Source organism: Aythya ferina (genome assembly GCF_964211825.1).
Source record: "Aythya ferina genome assembly, chromosome: Z".
Lineage (NCBI taxonomy): Eukaryota > Metazoa > Chordata > Aves > Anseriformes > Anatidae > Aythya > Aythya ferina.
The window spans coordinates 84878303-84897232 of record NC_140299.1 but is presented as its reverse complement, the minus strand read 5'-3'; the positions used below and the strand labels follow the sequence as shown (position 1 = coordinate 84897232).

At 36.7% G+C, this 18930-nt stretch overlaps 1 protein-coding gene across 3 annotated transcripts in view; it reads right to left on the bottom strand.

The window, feature by feature from the left end:
* ZCCHC7 (zinc finger CCHC-type containing 7) overlaps positions 1-18930 on the bottom strand; it is a 116368-nt gene that overhangs the window by 39247 nt on the left and 58191 nt on the right. The gene's annotated exons all lie outside the window — the stretch shown is intronic.

Sequence of the window (18930 nt, the reverse complement as noted above, 5' to 3'; positions counted from 1 at the left end):
CTGTGCAAAGACAGCTGTAACACCACAGTATCTTTCTTATCATCAACAGAGGATTCATGTCAACAGAAGTACTTGCTTTACCTATACTTCTACAGTAACAATTATAACTTGTGTGTAAATAAACTCCATGTGTTTGCAGGCTTTTTAATGCAAAGTGTCCTATCCTGTTCCCACACCATAAATCTGAAGCATCTCTGTGTCACCAAAACAACATCAAGAATCACAAACATTAAAAAAAAAAATCTGTTTTTGATTGTATTTCACAGAATCACAGAATTTCTAGGTTGGAAGAGACCTCAAGATCATCGAGTCCAACCTCTACCTAACGCTATCAATCCCCACTAAACCATATCCCTAAGCTCTACGTCTAAACGTCTTTTAAAATTTTTCATTTGTAGTGAAAGACAGATGATTAGAAATTACAATAATACAATCCATAATGTCATGTCTTACTCTTTTTATGGAAAAAGTCAATAAATAAAATATGTAACACAATATCTAGATACCAGGTATGTCACTTAAACATACAAATACTTTTTAGAGCACAATACCTGTTTGCTGCTGTTCTTCATCCAAAAGTCATGACTAACAATAACTGTTCCTTTCTCAACAACACTCTAAAATATTTTTTTGCAACATTCACTAATATCAACAGTCATAAGCATCACCGAGACATTACCAATAACTTAACTGGCCTAATGTAAAGCAATTCAAGTGATGTGTTGCATCTAAGTCACGGTACACAGAGGAAGTGGCTGAGCAAAAACTCAAATGAAGAACTACATGGATACTTCATCCAACTATCATTCAGGATAACAAGAGATACCATAATGAAAGATGTTATTGTCCATATATACCTGGAGACCACTTCTTCCAGACTGTCTGGGTTCCAACAGAGAGGACAGAAGGGGTAGCATTGTGTCAGCTCTCTTTAGTGGAAGCTATTCATGGATATACCCAAAGGAAAATTAGGCCTTTTGGTGTCTACTCATTAAAAGTACAGAAACACACGTACTGATATATTTCAGTGCATTATTTATTAATTGGAAGCTTATTAAGAAAATTCATTCACAAAGAAAAAGATATTTGTAATTCAAATCAGTACTGTGAATGCCATATGCAGAATGGTTGACAAGCTACAGATCAAAATTACCAGCAAATTAACTCCTGTTAATCATCAGACGTCCTTTCTAAGGACAAACCAACTAAGTTTCTTTTCTTCACTGTCAAAATTCCCAGCGTCCCAAGGAAAACCATGACTCAAAAATTCCTTGTGTTAGAAACTAAAATTGCTCAAATTAACAAATATATATGAGAGCTTTAATGCTGAATGAAACATCAAAACAAAATCTGCCTTTATTAAATGTTTGGTTACCCCCAAATTAAGTCTATTTCACAACAGAATGTACAAGTCTTTATTTTCAGTCACAAGAAATGCTGAAGACTAGAAAACGTAGGAAGAAGAATGTTTCTGCAACCAACCTGAAATCTTTCTTTAGAGACAAGGTACAAGTATTTGCAATGATTTTTCTCATTGACCACAGTATTTTGTCTGGCACAAAATCGTGGAATAAATTCATGAAACACTGCTCAAACTGACAAACACATTCCCTCCCCCCCCCCCCCCCCCCCCCCCCAGTAAATAAATTCTACTTAGTTGGATGGATTAACCAGTGCAAAACACAATTACAGTCTTTGGGTGCTGTAAGTATGTCTGAGCTTGCTTTCTGACCAGGCCACCTCCATCAGTCCTTCTGTCCTCTTCCTGGCTTTCAGCGCTGATACCGGCCAGCCTGTTGGAGACTCCTTTGTCTTATGCTCTTCCTGGTGGGTAGCACCTCTAACGTTTAACTCCTTGATACTCAGTCATACAGAGGACAAGTCTAAGACCACAGATACAGTACTTCTTCCTATGAGGACACCGGTCATAACTTAATGTCTTTCTGTCAGTGCCCAGGGGAGATGTTCAGGGACCATCTTCTGCGCTCACTCCACAACCTCAACCAGAAGGCTCAGATCCTCTCCTTGGACTGAGAATGTAATTTTGATCAAAGCACTGACATAAAACAAACTCATATGCTAATTACTGAAAATTACGCAATATAGCAAACATCAGTACGATGCAACTTGTTACCTGATGTTTTCCAAGGCCAAGCCAGTACAATGTGAAAGCATTTCATTCTTTTCTCAGACACACACACAGGGTGTTTGTCTGCCTCAAGAAATGAGGTTATGACTACTTGCCTTCTACTTTTTACAGCACCTTAGTGAAGTAGCAATTTAAAAACTATTCAGATAACCTCTGTCAAGACTTTCCTTGCTCTGTGAAGAGACTGCACATTTTGCAGACACAAAACAGACAGCATTTAAAGAGTGCAAAAAACCCTCCCAGAATATTTTTAATTGTTATATTATCCTTCCAAATCTTCATTTTTAAAAGCTCTTTTTTAAGAAAGATTTTTTAATTAATTAATTTGACTGAGATTAATCTTGATACTGCAACTGAAGAAATAAAACTGACTTTGCCATATGAACTTATTTTTACACTTGGAAGAAGAAATGGCTTTGTCAATTTGCTGAACATGGAACAAGATGAGGGAAAAAAGAGGCTAGAAAAAAAAATGATGTACAGGACACAAAATAAATGCAATTTAGATTAAAATGAAAGCTGGGGGAAAACTGCAAGGGTCTTCTTTTATGAAGTACTACACTTTGGCTATCCTGCATCCCTTTACAAGAGGACGAATAGTAAGCAACAACTTTGCTTTTATTTAGAAGAAAAATTTTCAAAGATCATTAAGATTCACATGTATCACTCCACCAGCATGAAAATGTAAATTTCAGAGCAGGGATCACCGTGAAGACAGATTTACGACTTACGACCACTGTTCAATATGCATTCAAGCTTTCTCTGTTTCATTCCAGAAAGGGGAGAGGCGGCGAGGAGTGAAAACGATGAGTAGTCAAAAACTGGAATTGCCAGAGTAACAACCCATTTTAACAGAACAAAAAAAATGACTTGAAATAAACAGCAAATTATTCAGAAAATGTCTGTATCTGTTGTACCACTGATGGTCCTAGCAACCAGACATACTGCCCCACCCAGAGTGGATGGCCTTGCCTAGATTTTCACCTCTGCCAAAAGTTACACTTTTCTATTATTTATTTCTATTCATCAGAACTAGAAGAAAACATGGTCCTGTTCTCTGCACAAATTCAGCCTGCCCTGCAAAGGTTTTTTTATTACCACATTTAATAACACTGAGAAACGGTAGAGCCGGGACATTCAACTTTGCAAACAAAACACTACCTTTTCCTAAAGTGTAAAGACAAGTGTTTTTTTCCATTCCCTTCCAATTTGAATACACATGTAGTCATGTATTTTAGTTACTGTATTTTATGATCAATCCACTGAAACAGGGTTTTTCAATCTGTGACAGTATGGTATGCAGCCTGAAGGGCAAACACATTTCAAAGTTGGGCTACAAAAATTGGATTTTGACTGCTAATTAATACAAGCGCACTATAAGACCTCTACAGCACAGGACTGTTTTAGACTTCTCTCTGAACAATATTTAATATGTCAGGACACAGCTTCTGGCTGCTACTGGAGTAACAAATAACAATGTAAAACGTCAACCCCTAGAAATGATCTAGAATTTGAAGTATTTAACATTGTAATACTTTACATATATCTGAAAAATCCTGTTCACATTTGAACCAAAGTGATTTATGTATTACTGTTATATAATCTATCACAGTAAGTTTCATATTTTTCTTTCCAAAAACACAGAATGATCATGTGAAGTTAGTAGTGCACCAAAACATAAATTGAAATTTGTTCCCCTCATTAATTTTGCTAAAGACAGGAAATTCAAATATCTACGCAGTAGCACTTTCCTTTCTGCTCTAGAAAGATGTATTCCAAGTATGCAGTCAAATACCCGTATGAATAAATTTTTATATACACGCATGCCACACAATCTTTTGAAGTAAATGTTTTCTCTGCAGGCACTGAAAACTAAGTGTGACCTGATGACAGAGCAGGTCCTCCTTACGCTGCCTGAAGGTCCTGTTCAAACTGCATCCGAATGAAGTGCAGCCCAGGTACATGGTGCACTAAAACACTGCTCTGGTTTGGAGTGAGGGTGCCTGGCAGCCTGAATGATTGCAGTGCAACCAGCAGATTTTAAAGCACTGTACTGGGAGACCAGGTGTGGCTCCACATCAAAAGTTCAGGTTTCTTGCAGTTTTAGCAGTCACTGGTAGCTTCATCCAAACACAGACAACTTCTTGCAGGGTACCAGAGCTGTGACACACTGAGGCCACAGTGGATGAAATCCTGTGTGTATCATCCTGTTTCTTGATTTAACCACTCTGCAGAAGGAACAGAATTTACTGCTGTATTTTTCTTAGGCACTTTAAGGAACCTCTCAACTTTTATTTAATGAGTAAGAATTTTACTTAAAAATGAGGCACCTGCTGTTATAATGGATTACATGTCAATATCTCTAGCACAAAAAAAGCATTAAGAGAGATTCATGAGATTAAGAGATTCCCCCACAGAAATTGCTTGATATTACTGACAGAAGTTCGAATGACGAGGAGAGACTCTGCTGCCTCTTCCCTTGATATCTTTTGCGTGAGTGCATATATATTTATGCAGTGTATATATCCACATATATATAAATGCAGTAAGAAAATAGCAGAAATCTTGTTTTTTAGCAACCTTTCTCTAATCTATCATGATGTTTTTGAAAAGCATCACAAAATTGGAAATTTGTCAGTGAACAAACAACAAAACTCAACTCATTTTGAAATGAATTAAAACATAAGATCTTGATTCAAGCAAAAGCAGCATTGGTCAAAAGATTATCCCATTTTAAAAAGAAAAGTAATCCACACATCTGGAAGTCCTGCATAAATGAAAAAACAATGACAACCAAGAAATCAAGCCTGTTAAAGTAACTTTAAACAAACTTAAGCAGCCACTACCCCTGGGAGAAGACTTAACTGTCACAGCCAGAGAATAAAAGTCTGACGGTTGGGGGCTATAACATGGTATTTATAATCCCTAGGCAGCATGTTCGGCTGGGGCCCATGGCAGGGTTAAAGCTGCGATTTTCAGGAAGGCTCACAGGTCATGAAGTTTAGGAGTGTGAATTAAGAGTATGTGATCAAGCAGAGAAGTGTGCTTTTCATATTTAAAGCAGATATTTAAAAACACAAGAATCACTCAAACATTAGCATTTTTATTGAACGTTAGTTGTGCCACACAGCCATGCATTTCAGCCATGTATTTCTTTTCTGCAGAGCTGAACTCTTAACACAACTTCTGTAATGGCAAATCCTGCACCTTCTTCTAAGCTTATGCCCTTTCGCACCTACATCAACAGTTTTCTTTTAACTATGTATGGTAAGATGCTTCACACACTAAGTGGAATAAAGTGTGCAGTGAATAAGCAAATGATAATGCAATTCTGTAAATCTTACTCCTCAAGAATACTAACAAATGATTAAAATGCAAGCACACATTAAAATACAAATACATAGTGTGCCCTTTCCAACATGTAAGTACACATAATTTTCTGTATTATGCTGTAAATACTGCTTCTGTTAGGTTTGACCACTGTAGTAATGTTAATTCACAAAACTCAGTGGCTCATGATTTTCAAAGCTTAGAGCAACATTTGCGGAACAAAGTACGTTTTTCTCTCTTTTTGGTGGGTACAACTATAGGGACCACAGGAACAGTTAAATTCATGGCATGGTTCGTCTACCACACAGTCGGGGGAATTCTTTAAATAGAGCCTGTCACTCTCTTTGCCCATCAATGGGATTTCCTTCTCAAACTGCTGATTCGTTCAGGTACACAACAGAGGAAATTTCAGTTAACCTTTGTTTCACCCCAGGGAGAAATCTGTCTGAAAAGTATAAAATGAATAGATTAAAAAAAAAAAAAAAAAAAGAAGAAGAAGAAAGAGAAGAAGAAGAAAGAGAGGAAGAAGAAGAATGACAAGAACAAAAAGAAGAAGAAGAAGAAGAAGAAGAAGAAGAAGAAGAAGAAGAAGAAGAAGAAGAAGAAGAAGAAGAAGAGGAAGAAGAAGAGGAAGAAGAAGAGGAAAAGCTGCAGTTTTATTCTTCCTAGTGTTCACAGCAGCCAAAGTTAAACAGAGAAAAGGAGGCAAACATGAACATTTTATTCCCACCACTGAATAAGGTATAATATATGATTTAGAAATTCCAATGTCTGTACTGTGATTTCTAATTTAGAAAAGGAAAGACTGAACACAAATCTATTGTTCCCACTGGATACATCAAGAATTCACTTTCTGACTGTTTCCTATATGGCTGAAAAGCACTAAGGACAAGCAGCTTACTTTGAAGTGAAAGCTTTTTTTTTGCTGTTTGATTAAGTTGTCTTAAATGCCTTTTAGATTCCATCAATCCTTGTTGAAAAGAAAAATAATAAATGCTAAGTCAGGATTACATACGAAAAAACACATACACAAATAAAATCAGAAGTAAAGCCATAAAATAAAGCAAAGTTTTAGGATAGATTACTGACGAAAAAAATATGGCCTTATCCTGTTCTAAATTACTCATTAAAAGACTTATTTTGAGATATAATTTCAACATAAAAATAACCATTTTCATTTTCTATTGTCATTCATCTGACAACAAGCCTGCAATAATCACTCCAGTATCAAAAAAAATTCCACTGTAAATCTCCCTCCCCAACAAATTTTCGTATGTCTGACTGCAGGTAAAACTTGTGCAATATGGTTAAGGAGCACGGGAGACTGTAAACTGTGCATAGCTTTAGCTTCAGTGGAAGTGATACTCTGACATTTCTTATGGGATCAATAAGATGTCAGGAGCTGATTCTGTAGTACATTACCAAGACTATTTTAGTATTTTAAGTGATTGTTATCATGCAGTAGACTTTCTAAGTGGCAATACATAACTTCATCAAAGAAGCAGTCATAAGGGAAGTTGGAGGCTTTGGCAGTTGAATAAGCATGCAGGATCTTAATCTCTTAATCAGTACTCAAGGAGTGGTATCTATTGTAGTCATCAATATTAAGATTCCAGAAGCCCAACCAATGCATACACATTGTTTTGATATATTTACAGATTCCTTCATACAGTCAGCTAAACTGGAACTCGGCTCATGTCCAGGACCGGAGCCTGAAGAGTACTGTTGGTCACTTGCAGTACAGTTTTAAGAGAAAATCAACTGTTGAGACTTGGGAATCCGTTTTGGCAATATATCACATCTTTTGTACCAATAGAGAATAAAGAAGATATAAATGTAAAAGGTGAAAAGAAATCCATGAAGCCTGATTTTACTGAGGCTTGTGGTCTCTGTTATGGTAAAGTCACTGTGTCTGAAAAAAAATAGTGTAAGAGGTGTGGTAGCATCATCACAATTCTCTACAGAATAGAGAGGTATCCAGCTTTAAAACTCCTTGGAAATGATTCACTCATTCTTCAACTGAAGCACAGACCTAAAACCACAACAGACCAACTGCATCCCAGCAAAATAGCATGTCTCTTTTGATGTTCCTAGTCAGAAGAAATATGGAAATAAATACCTGAGTGTGAAGAACAATCATGTAAACAAGTATCTGAAACTAACAAAACTTAAACCGGGCTCTTGTCTCTACTTCTACATAAAAATGAATTTAAAATGAAATTTAAAAAGTATTTAACACAGAAAAAGATCATATTTAAACTCAGGGCAATTACCAATCTTTGGGTATAGGCTAGAATTTAAGTATTTAGGTTCAACTTTCATTCACGTTGATAGCTTGCCCATTTGGCAAAGACAAGCTAAATCATCCCAATTTCTTCCCACCCCGAAGGTCAGACAAGCCTCCCTTGCAGTGAGGTGGAAAAAGAACACCTCTTGGAACACAAAAGGAACAGCTGTGGTGTATCGAGGATGATGTAGGGCTGATGTGGTTAGGCTGGAATAGTTCCTAAGATGGCAGTTCTTTTCCTCAGAGCATTCAGATGAACTCCGCAGTGTTCGATATAACACTAGAATTGGATATTGTGGTTTGACTCTGATTTGGCACTTCCACTGTTTGTAAGAGAAGTAATTAATGGGTTGTTAACATAACAGGACTTAGACTTTCGCTATAACTTTTCATGTTTTTGAACTCTTACACATTAAGTGGTATTTTCATGAATATGACGGAAGAGAAGTCTCAAAACTTCTAAAGATACAATTGGAAGTGTTAACCCCCTTGTACTAAAGTTTAACACTACCTAAAAAGCCCACTGGTTTTTAAAGGTAGTTCAGACATCAGAAGTATTTACAAACAGTCAAATATTAAACTAGAACAGAACATGACAGATGCTTGCACTGTCTTTACCTGCAGATGAAATCCTGAAGAGTCTGATCATTACCACGTTGCAGATTACATTTAGTCTAAGCAAAAATGAAGTCTGAGTTAAAGCTAACATGGGGACCTGGAATGGGTAAAATCCAGTTGCTTATATTCCTAGTTCCTCTTTTTGATCTTTCTAAAGATTATCACAAACATGGAATAGAAAACACATACAGGAGTTCCTGAAAAATATTCATAATGAAACCAATACAATGCATCTTAGTTGCAGAGATTAATTTCAGTTCATGGATTTCCTATACACCAAAAGGTCCTTCTAAGACACTCCACCTCCTCTCTCATGCTCTCCACCCCCGTTTCCCAGCAAGGAGGTATACACAGCATCCTGGCCACTACATTGCCCTCCACACTACGTCTTCCTCAAACTCATGCTTGCCAAGAAAATTAAGACATGAGAAATGATCCAGTAACAATCTAAACCTACTTAACATCAAGTAGTAACAAAGCACTAATGCTGATGTGTAAAAACATGCAGTTATTTTATGAGAACAAAATTTATGGGTTTAACAGTCTGTTCTTACTTTGGTCTTCATAAGCTGTTATGATCTGCATATCCAAAAGCATCCACCACAAACACTCTCACACCAGGGAGACTAAAAAGTCATCTCAACAACTTCAGGGTTTGTAAGCATGCATCAAGATTGTGTTCTGGCTCTTCTGAGAGTCACTGTCATGGAGAATCTTGGTTTGTCCTGGCAAAGATGACATACTGCTCTCAACTAGCTGCGAAGCTTTGTAAGTGTTTCAGATTAACAGTACCAAACAGTACTAACATGCTATGGACGCCTTGGGATTCATACTTTATATCATGCTTTAATGGGCAGAGATTGAAATACAGGAAAAGAACTTTTTTTTTTTTTTTTTTTTTTTTTTGGTATACCTTGTTCCATTTGAAATTAAAACATCCTTTTCTTGGGAACAGAAAAAATAACTGTGATGGAATTCTTTGGAACATCTTTCTTCTGTTTGTAATAGAAAACATGGAGTTCTCCAGAAACATTTCCATACGTTTTTTTTTTTTCCCCTTAAAATGATACCATAGCAATAAGAAAAACCTTCTTACTTTTACCAAAACCAAAGCGTACTTTAATTATGTTACTAGGAAGAACAACTTTCTTCCAGACCTATTAAAATTTAGAGCTCTCTAACATAATGAACTTTTCAAATAATTAAGGTCCATGAGAATTGCAACCCTTCACAAAATTCCATCATAAAGCACGCAGGGAAAGCACATTAGAAAAGACAGGATCAACACCCCCAAACACTGTTTGCAGAACTTTTCTGACAATATGTCCCCCTCACCCGCAATTTCACTTGGGCTTCAGAGAGTTGTTGGAACTGGCCAGTGTGGCTCCAGTTCCCAGACTATCTATGCATTTTGTTTCCACACACTCAGCTGTAAAGTAAAGTGGCCATGAATTTTTCAACCAAGAAAGTAAAATCTTGTGTGTTATACTAGCCTGGGATTATTGGAGTCTGAAAATAGAGACATAATTTGTTTAAGGACTGGTTAAAGCATTCGAGTAGGAATTACTCGAAAATGCTGACACCGAAAATGATGTCATCTGATTCTAAACCCATGCATCATTAGTAATACTGTGGACGTATAACGTAAGTCAGAGGAAAAGTAAACTAAACTTTCACTAAACTGTAATTAGACAAGAGCAATACATATGCTCTGAATGCACTACTAACCACGTTTCAATAACCAACAAGCATTAAACTAGAACCATACTTATATAACCATAGATATATAACATATCCTGTGCTCTAGTTTACACCTATAGTGAAAAGAAGTGTAAATATATTTTGTGCTGGATGCGTTTACTGCCCTCATAATTGTACTGCAAGCAATTTGTACCAAAATTCAGAAGTCTTGTTCTATAAAAGCATATTAAAAATCATTCAACTTTTCCATTTGGATAAATAACCAATGGTGAATAAACACAAGATCAAAAAAGAAGTGCCTGGACCATAATATCTTCGGTGGATGAAGCTCAAGTACTCCCACATTGTGAACGCAATGTTGATGCGTTCAAGATATAAAATAGTTGCATGAGAACAAGCAGAGCTCACAGTGATTTTAACCATTTAAATTCTGAGAGTTTAGCAAGTCTTTGTTGAAAATGAATCAGACAACAGAAGTACTGAATAGTTAAGGTGTACATAATTATTTTTAAACTAGGACTTTGACAGACTTTTAATAACACCTTTTCCTGACATGAGAATTTGGCAGTGGACTTTTCCTACTTGAATTTATAGTATTTGCAACTCTTAACATTTTACTGCTACTTTAGGAAAATTCCAAGCAGTCTGTATGTGTTTATTTATTTATTTTTTTAAAAAAATCATTTATATTTTGAGTAAAACAAAATTTTATGCTTTTTTTTAAAGAGTAGTATTCTTTAAGATTAGCACTTTTTTAATTCAGCTTGAACTTCATGTATGGGACTGAAATATCTATATTAATTCGTGAAAGATGATTTTTTTTTAAAGTTGTGATTTAAGTCATTCTTTTGGATAAAGACTAATGAGTCTCGCCTACATACATCAAGTGAAAGTCCCTTACACTGATCACTGCAGTAGAGTTATGATTCTACTGTGCAAAATTATTGAATGTACTTTCCATATTGCAAGTCAAAGCAATAATTTCTGAAATCTTTGATTCAAATTTTCCCCATTTCTCTGCCTAAAAGCAAGGGATGTCTGAATCAATGATTAAAGGGCTGGTTGTGAGACAGATTCTGCTTCTACCTAGCAACACACAAAAAACAACCAGTCCTATCACTGGAGAAAATTATCAATGCCTCATTTAAAATGTGCAACCACCCAAATTTCCTGAGCAGTGTGGTAGCTCGTTGCTCCTTTAAAAACAAATAATACAAACACTCTCTCTAACTCCCACCTTCTTTCGTTAGACTGTGAGTATAGAGGAAGGAGACAAAAAAAGAAACAAAATGTCATGTCTGAGACTGAACCCTTCACTTGGGCATACACTTTGAACTGGGAAACTGAGTCACTGCAGATCTCATGAAGATCAGTTCTATCTCTAATACAGTCTTGAAAAGCTTAGAAGTGGAAACATGAGACAAACCTGGTCAGAGATATTAATGAGTGGGGACTGCAGCATTTCACACACAACTTTAAAAAAGACCAAATAGATTTTACAGAAGAAAACAGAAGACAACTCATAACTACCTTCTCATCTTCAGCAAGTTATCAAAGGTACTGCACAGGACTAGCACGCTGTGGGGTACTGCATGAGTGGCAGTACTAATGCTTGTAGAAGCTTTGCAAAGGGCCAAACAGTAGTCCTGTCTTATTTGTCATATCTTTCTAATGGAATGGTAGCCATACTTGACAGATTGTATTTGGCATTGTTTTATCAGGCTACCAAATGCCCTTAGCATAAATTTTTTTTTTTAGCCACACTTATGGTTTTGGTCATGAATCATGCTCTAGATGTCTTCACCTAAGCCTAAAAGAAACTATGGATGCAGAAATTATTTTGTCTGGAATAAATGACCAATCTAGGGACTGCTGTCTGCAGAGACTATATTGGTCAGAAATTGCATTTCATTGTATTAGTGAAAGAGCTGCACTAGCCTATGTCCATAACAAAGTCCAAATGGGCTAATCCACACAAAGAATATGAGACCTGATTCTAAAATCATTTTACACACATGCCTAGTTCTGGTGGCCACAAATTATCAGAAGGTTTGGCTTTGACACTGAATGCATGTAAACCAAATATACGCCATCAATTAAAAAACAGGCTTACAATACTCTTCCCATGTACTCACCTTCTAAAATTAAGGCAGGATAAAAGGCAGCAAAATACTAAAATGTGTGGCAGTTAAGAACTGTGCTAAGAACAGCCTCAAATAATTTTATTTCAAGTCCTTGTCACATTAGCAATGAAGAAATTCCTGGCTGCTAGTGTTAGTCTCACTGTTTAATGTATATCAGTGATTCAGAAGATACAGTGCAATAGAATTCAGAAATATGTTTTGCATTTAAAAAAACTACTGTACAAATTTGAAAATAATACATCAATTGTCAAGAAAATGTGAAGACTATATATGAAATGCATTATTTGTACATTTACTTTAGTTTAGTCTTGTGTCAATAGCTTAGTGATAATGCAGGTAAAAAGATGTTTGATTTTTGTTTTATTTATTTATTTTTTTTTCAGAAGTGCAAAGGGAAGTATAGGAGAATAATAATCTGGAATTTGTTATCCAGTGAGACTTCTGAGATGACTTTAGAAAAATGAAAATACAGTACAAAAGTAGAAATCCATGTATTCCTCAGAAATGCACCTAAGTAAACCAATTATTTAAACAAAATTTTCTATCATTCACCTGCAATTTTTAACATCAATGAAAGGAGTGGACCATCTATTTACTATTAATCTCAGAAGGGAATGCAAAATCCGCCTCCCTCTCTTAGAAATATAAAGAATGATAAATTAACTGCTTGCTTGAAGAGAACATATCTAAGGAGTTGTAGAAACACTCGTTTCCTTTTTTTTGCCATTGTCTCTGATGACATGCTCTCTGAATTACATACCTGCCTCCAGCCTTCATTATTTTTGTTTCATTATAATGAAGATTATACTTTGACTTCCAAGGTTTTTTGCCATTATGCAATCCTGCAAAACCATTGCAATCTCCGTGTCATAATCTGTGTCATAATTGTGTTGCAATCTTCCATTGCAATCTCTGTGTCATAATAAAAATGACACGTAATTCCTCCACGTACTTTTTTTATCCATATTCACTCTCCCTCCACCTGCCACACAATGAATGAAAAAAAAATGCCAAAGAGGAAACTATTTCATATTCAAATAGTGTGGAGAACTGGAGGGCCCAAGAAATCCAAATCAGATTTCATTACTGTTATTGATTTTAAGGGGAATGCTTCGTTTGGAGTATCTTGGTCATTTGCATCAGGGGAAACAAAATGGAAAATATGAATTGCTTAATCATATACAGTATTTTCTCTGTTAAAAAACTATCTAAGTGATTAAATAGACAAAATGACCGCTTTTTTAGTTAAGTCTCCATTTACTTTATGAAGTGCACATGAAACTTCACTGAAATTTGTGCTAATTTTGAGTAGGTCGATAACTTGCATAAGGACTCCCTGTATGATTGACATTGCATAGATGGAAGTTTTATGATCCTTCCACGGTAAATTGCAGAGGACTACATTCTAATAATGACTGTGTGAAAACATAAATAATAAAACAAAGACTAGACTGTGACCTCCTATTTCCGCCCCTTTCATTTCTCTGGCAGAACAAATAAGCCACAGAGCCGGCCGCATAAGCAAGCTGAAGATCCCTTGATGTGAAGGAACTGGTGGGTGGCCCAGCTGCTTCTGAACGAAGCCCCTTCCGGACCCTTCCCAGAGCACCGTGTCTTTCCCGCATGGCACCAGAGGCTGAGCTGCTTCTGGGCAGATTTGGGGTGATCAAACAGCAGGCCTGGCTTGGGAGCACCTTCAACCTTTTGGACAAGCCAAGCAGAGATCGGTCCCAACTGTGGACAGGGCCTGGAAACTGAGACCTGGTTATCCCAGAATGTTATCTGTCTAGTCATACCGTTCTGCTGATACACGTGGCTTGCTGTGTGGCCCCAACTTCATTTTTTATGCCAATCTCCTCACAGGGCACCAGGCACATTTGCTGAAAGTTTACACACATACTTACACTTTCAAATGGTGTTTCATGCAAGACCTAAAGTACAGTTATCATTTTGGACATCTGTGGCATCAATGAAAACAACACAAATAGCAGCAGGGTTCCTGTTTAACAAAAAAAACCATTCAGCTATTTTGTCACAAACACATTTTACCTGCTGCAATGTACTATTTGCTTCGACCAATGAAGGCACTGTAGTAATCCCCTGGGGTTATTTTGGGCACAGTTTCCAAAGCTTTTTCACATGACTGCAGGTGTTATCTGCGTTGAATAACATAACCTTTTTTTTTTTTTTTTTTCCTGTTCTTTTCTTGTATTCCGTTATTCTTGCACTCAGACAAATTTTAAAAAATTAAGTTTCTGTAAATACAGTGTTATCTTAACAAGTTAAAATATTAATAGACTATTCCCCAGGGGAAGAAAAGCAATATGTTCTAAAGCAAGTAGCTGTACATTTTGTAGAAGATGGCTATTCTGAAATTAAGAAATGCAAATGATTCTACAGTTTATGTGCCTCAAAGTAAAAATAATGATATTAAATTTTAAAAAGGTAGCACAAGATATTGCTGCTTACGCACGAGCATCAGGATGCTAAGGAACCCAAAGCAATCCTCGGTCTAAGGTTTTCAATGGCACAGACTAGTGATCACAGGATGCTGGTGATACTCTCCAGTTACCCTTGGCAACCCTTCTCAACTGTAACGATGCTGCCCTACAATAGCTTTCACTGGGCAGCTTTCTCTTCACTTAGCTGAATGCTTTGGGACCATCTGCGTCGGAAAGCATAAAAGGCCAGCCTGCCTGTGGGCCCGTCACTCTGAACACCACCTCTCTGACCCCGATTAAATACAACTTTCAATCCCTTTTGTCCTCCCTGTTGACTTCTCCTATTAAGGGAGCCCTTTGACAAAGAAAGCGGAAGAGTGGACTAAGTGCCCCCAAGAAAGGTGATGTCTGATACTGCTCAACACAAGGATTAGCAAGCCAATACATAACAAAAGCTAGTCTGGGGGAGGGGTAAAGAGGAAGAGAAAAAAATGGTTTTAGCCAGGTCTTTGACTAATTCAGTAGGTACACAGTTCAACAAATAGCTATACAACAGGCCTGCTCCGAAAGAAACAACTACCGAAGAACAATAATTTGAGGAGATACCTTTCAACATCACGACACAAGGCCATGACATTGACAAGAACAGTAGATATATCATTCGCTACTTCAGGCTTTTTAAACTGAATTTTGCGGATAAGGAAAGACAGGAGTAATAATTGAGAAGTTTTTTAAAGAAAGAGTGCTCCCCGCTGAAGGTCTCTGTGAAATCTCTCCGGTCATTAAAGCTCACTTTAGAGGTAGAAGTATGAAATCACAAACGACAAAAACACTGTTGGCTAGAGAAAACCTTAATCACTTACCATGTGAAAGGTGACTGTTTCCAGGGGTATACTAAAAACCTACCTGCTTTATGGAATATATAATACACCTTTGTGAAAAAGAATAAATAGTTCTAATGGACATTTACCTAAATTCTTGCTTCAAAAAGACTTGCAATAGCAAGATTGAATCTTAATGTAACATGGACTCTAAGTCTAAAATCTACTGTCAGCACCTGAGAGTGTCCTCCAAGACAGCTCCAAGAACATTTGCCCAGGCAACTACACAGTAATTATTATGTGAATATCACAAGGGAGAAGTTAGGAAATGCCTTACTACATAAGATATCTCCACTGAAGAGCCCAAAGCCAAACAGAAGGGCCTTCTGCAGAGTGAAACAGTAGAGAGGATGATTACAGATTTTATTTCCAGGGAGAAAGGTATTTAGACAGTAGCAGTGACAAGAAGAGAGAAACAAAATGCAACATCAGAAATCTATACACAAAATAAGCCTTAAAAGAAGAAGAAAAAAAAAAAAAAGGTAAAAAAGTGAGCTCTGGGGGAAGATTTTATGTATAACCCCCAAATTGGCAGTAATTAGACTGGGAAAGCAAGCACATCAGACGGGCCCCATGAAAATTTCAAAAAGTATTAAACCTGCCCTTTGTCATATTAGGAAGGATTACAACAGACCTGCATAATCACATCAATATTTTTCATGCTAAATTTAACAACATTTTACTTTTCTTTAAAACTGTTCAGTTTCCCAAATCTGTGAAGGTATATCTGTTATCCAGCTGAGGACAAGAAGAGACTTCCTTCAAAGTACATCAGAAATGCTTAATCTGGTGGTGTTTGTACAAAGTATCATGGTGTAAACCCCCTTCTTCTCAATCCTCTTGGAGGAGAAATCATTACAAGGGGAAAATCTTTTCAAGGATAAAAAAAATAATAATTGGGCAAATCATGCAATCTGCATTGACTTCCTAGCCATCAGGAAACTCTGATTGTGTTATATTATAACATCAGCTATTGACAAGCTTAGTCTCTGTGTATAAAGTGCACTTAATATCCCTACTGAACCATGATCTACACAGGCACCAGCACTACTGAGTCACTACTACCTGATCCCATTTATATAACCTGTTTCTCTCAACTGCAATCAGATTGTCATATGCTGTTAAATAAATGACTGTCCACCAGATTTCACTACACCCCCAAAACATTCTTACACTGCCTTTAACACTGTCTATCTGCATTACATTTTAGTGTACATGCTACCTTTAAAAACATAAAGCAGGCAGTTGTCCTAACCCTGATAGCGTGTACTGAGTTACAGCAGGCACAAATGAGACAAAAGCATTTGAAAGGAGTAAAAGTCACCAGCTGCCATAGAACAGGAACAAAAGAGGATACAAAAAAAGCACTTTTTAAGACAAAATTATGACAGGAGACTTGCAGCTTCGGTTGGTTCAGGCACACAAAACAAGGTGGCTATTGCCAAAGAAGAAAAAAACGTTTTAGCAAAGAAGTTGCAGCATTTAACCTGTGGGGTGGGGAGGATAGAAATGGGGTCATATCAGCAATAGCTACCATCAAAATCAATAGTGAGAAACTGTATTTCCAGCACGGTCTCACATAGGTAACAAGTACAGTTGAACCAGAATTTGGAGCTTTCCATACAGTCAGTCTCGAATGAAGCACTACTACAGAAAGCTCTATTGCAGCACCGAGTAGGCACACAGTTGGGTCTTACACACGGATTAAAAGACAGAACAAGGTATACCATAAGAGCTGTGGATGGAAAACTAGAATTATTCATTCAGAATATGTTGACTGTACTGTTGTAGTACAGCAACCTCGCTTCTAAATGACCCGTTAGGATTCTGGTTGTGCCCCTGTAAAACCTCCCTCTTTTCAATGGGGCCAGTTGTATCAACTGGCACTGCACACCTGCAAGATCAGCGTCCTCCAAGAAAGCTTCCTGCTTCCAAAACAGGCACCTGTCTAGATTAACCTCCTTAAAAAGAATTCCTGCAATACCTAACTATGGCTGCTGAATTGTACAGCCAAACACAAGGTACTTGTGCACAAACTCCACCTGCCATGTCTTAAATCTTAACTATTGCAGATATAAAGGAACAAGTAACTATACTCACTCTTAACCAAAAAGCAAAGTTTATGACTCCAGAGACTCTGTTCCCAGACACCACTCTAGCATGTGTTTTTGTATGGGCTGCAGCAATAGCTCAGGCACATTTCTTGAAGCAATTGGGTTTTTACTGACAGCTTTATTAACATTAACTATATTTCTTTTACATTTTCTATTGAAATTTAATGTTTTATTTGGCGCAGTCAATTTAGACTACAGATGTATTTTCTTCTTCCTCTTTTTGTCTTTTTTGAAAGGTGGAAAAAACCATCAGTAAAGTCCCTAAAAGGGCACCACTGAAAATAAGTATTTCTCTATGCACTCAAGAAAGTAATAGATGGGAACCTGTTTCTAATAGTTTTACTTTCTGTGTTATCTGGAGAAAAACAGATTCATACATACAAAGTGGACTGTTTCAGAAGATAGTGCTGCAAAAAAATGAAAGACTGTTCCAAAGTAAAAAGTGATTATTTCAGATGAAATGAGAAGCTCCAGTGTCAACCCTACTGCCTGAGTCAGCAAAAAATCAAAGCCTTGCATAGAATAGGAAATTGGAGATTTTCCTTAAATTTACATTTCTTTTTGCTGAGCACATTTTTGCTTGAACGTGAAAGAACTTAGAGACATTTCTAGTTTCAGACATTGCTTTTTGCTATGGTGCTGTAAAATGCTGCTATCTGGGACTAGAATTCCATTAGTATAATTGGAAAAATTTATACATTAATGCTAGACATGAGCCACAACAGCCAGCTATTTTAAAGACTTGTGTTTATGGATAATATCACCCAAATTATTTTATTTTGTATTGTTTTTAAGTAAGATTTCCTTGACTGTATTAGCAATTGTCCAATAAAAACCCAAAGCCATATAACCTGAAAATATAAATGGTAGGTTCTGCAGCTGGAATGCATTAGAAATGTAAGCAAAACATAGATGTATGCATCTCTGAGATTTGGTGTGCTACTGCAATAAAATCATGAAAAACTATCTCTAAAAATGTTATCATAAAACATCGAGCTATTTATTAAAACAAGTGACATATCAATCCTATTTCATTCATATAGTATCATGATTACATAATTAAAGACATATAGTTTTGATATTACAGTCTACCTCAAAACAAACCAACCAACCAAAAAGTAAAAACAAACTCTGATCAGTTGGAAAAGAGTTTTGCTTTATGTCTTAAGTGTATAATCCTCCTCAGAAATCTTACTGAAGAACTAAGAGCATACTTCCCCATACCAATGAAACAGCACGGTCACTTTTCTCTAACAAATTGTAAA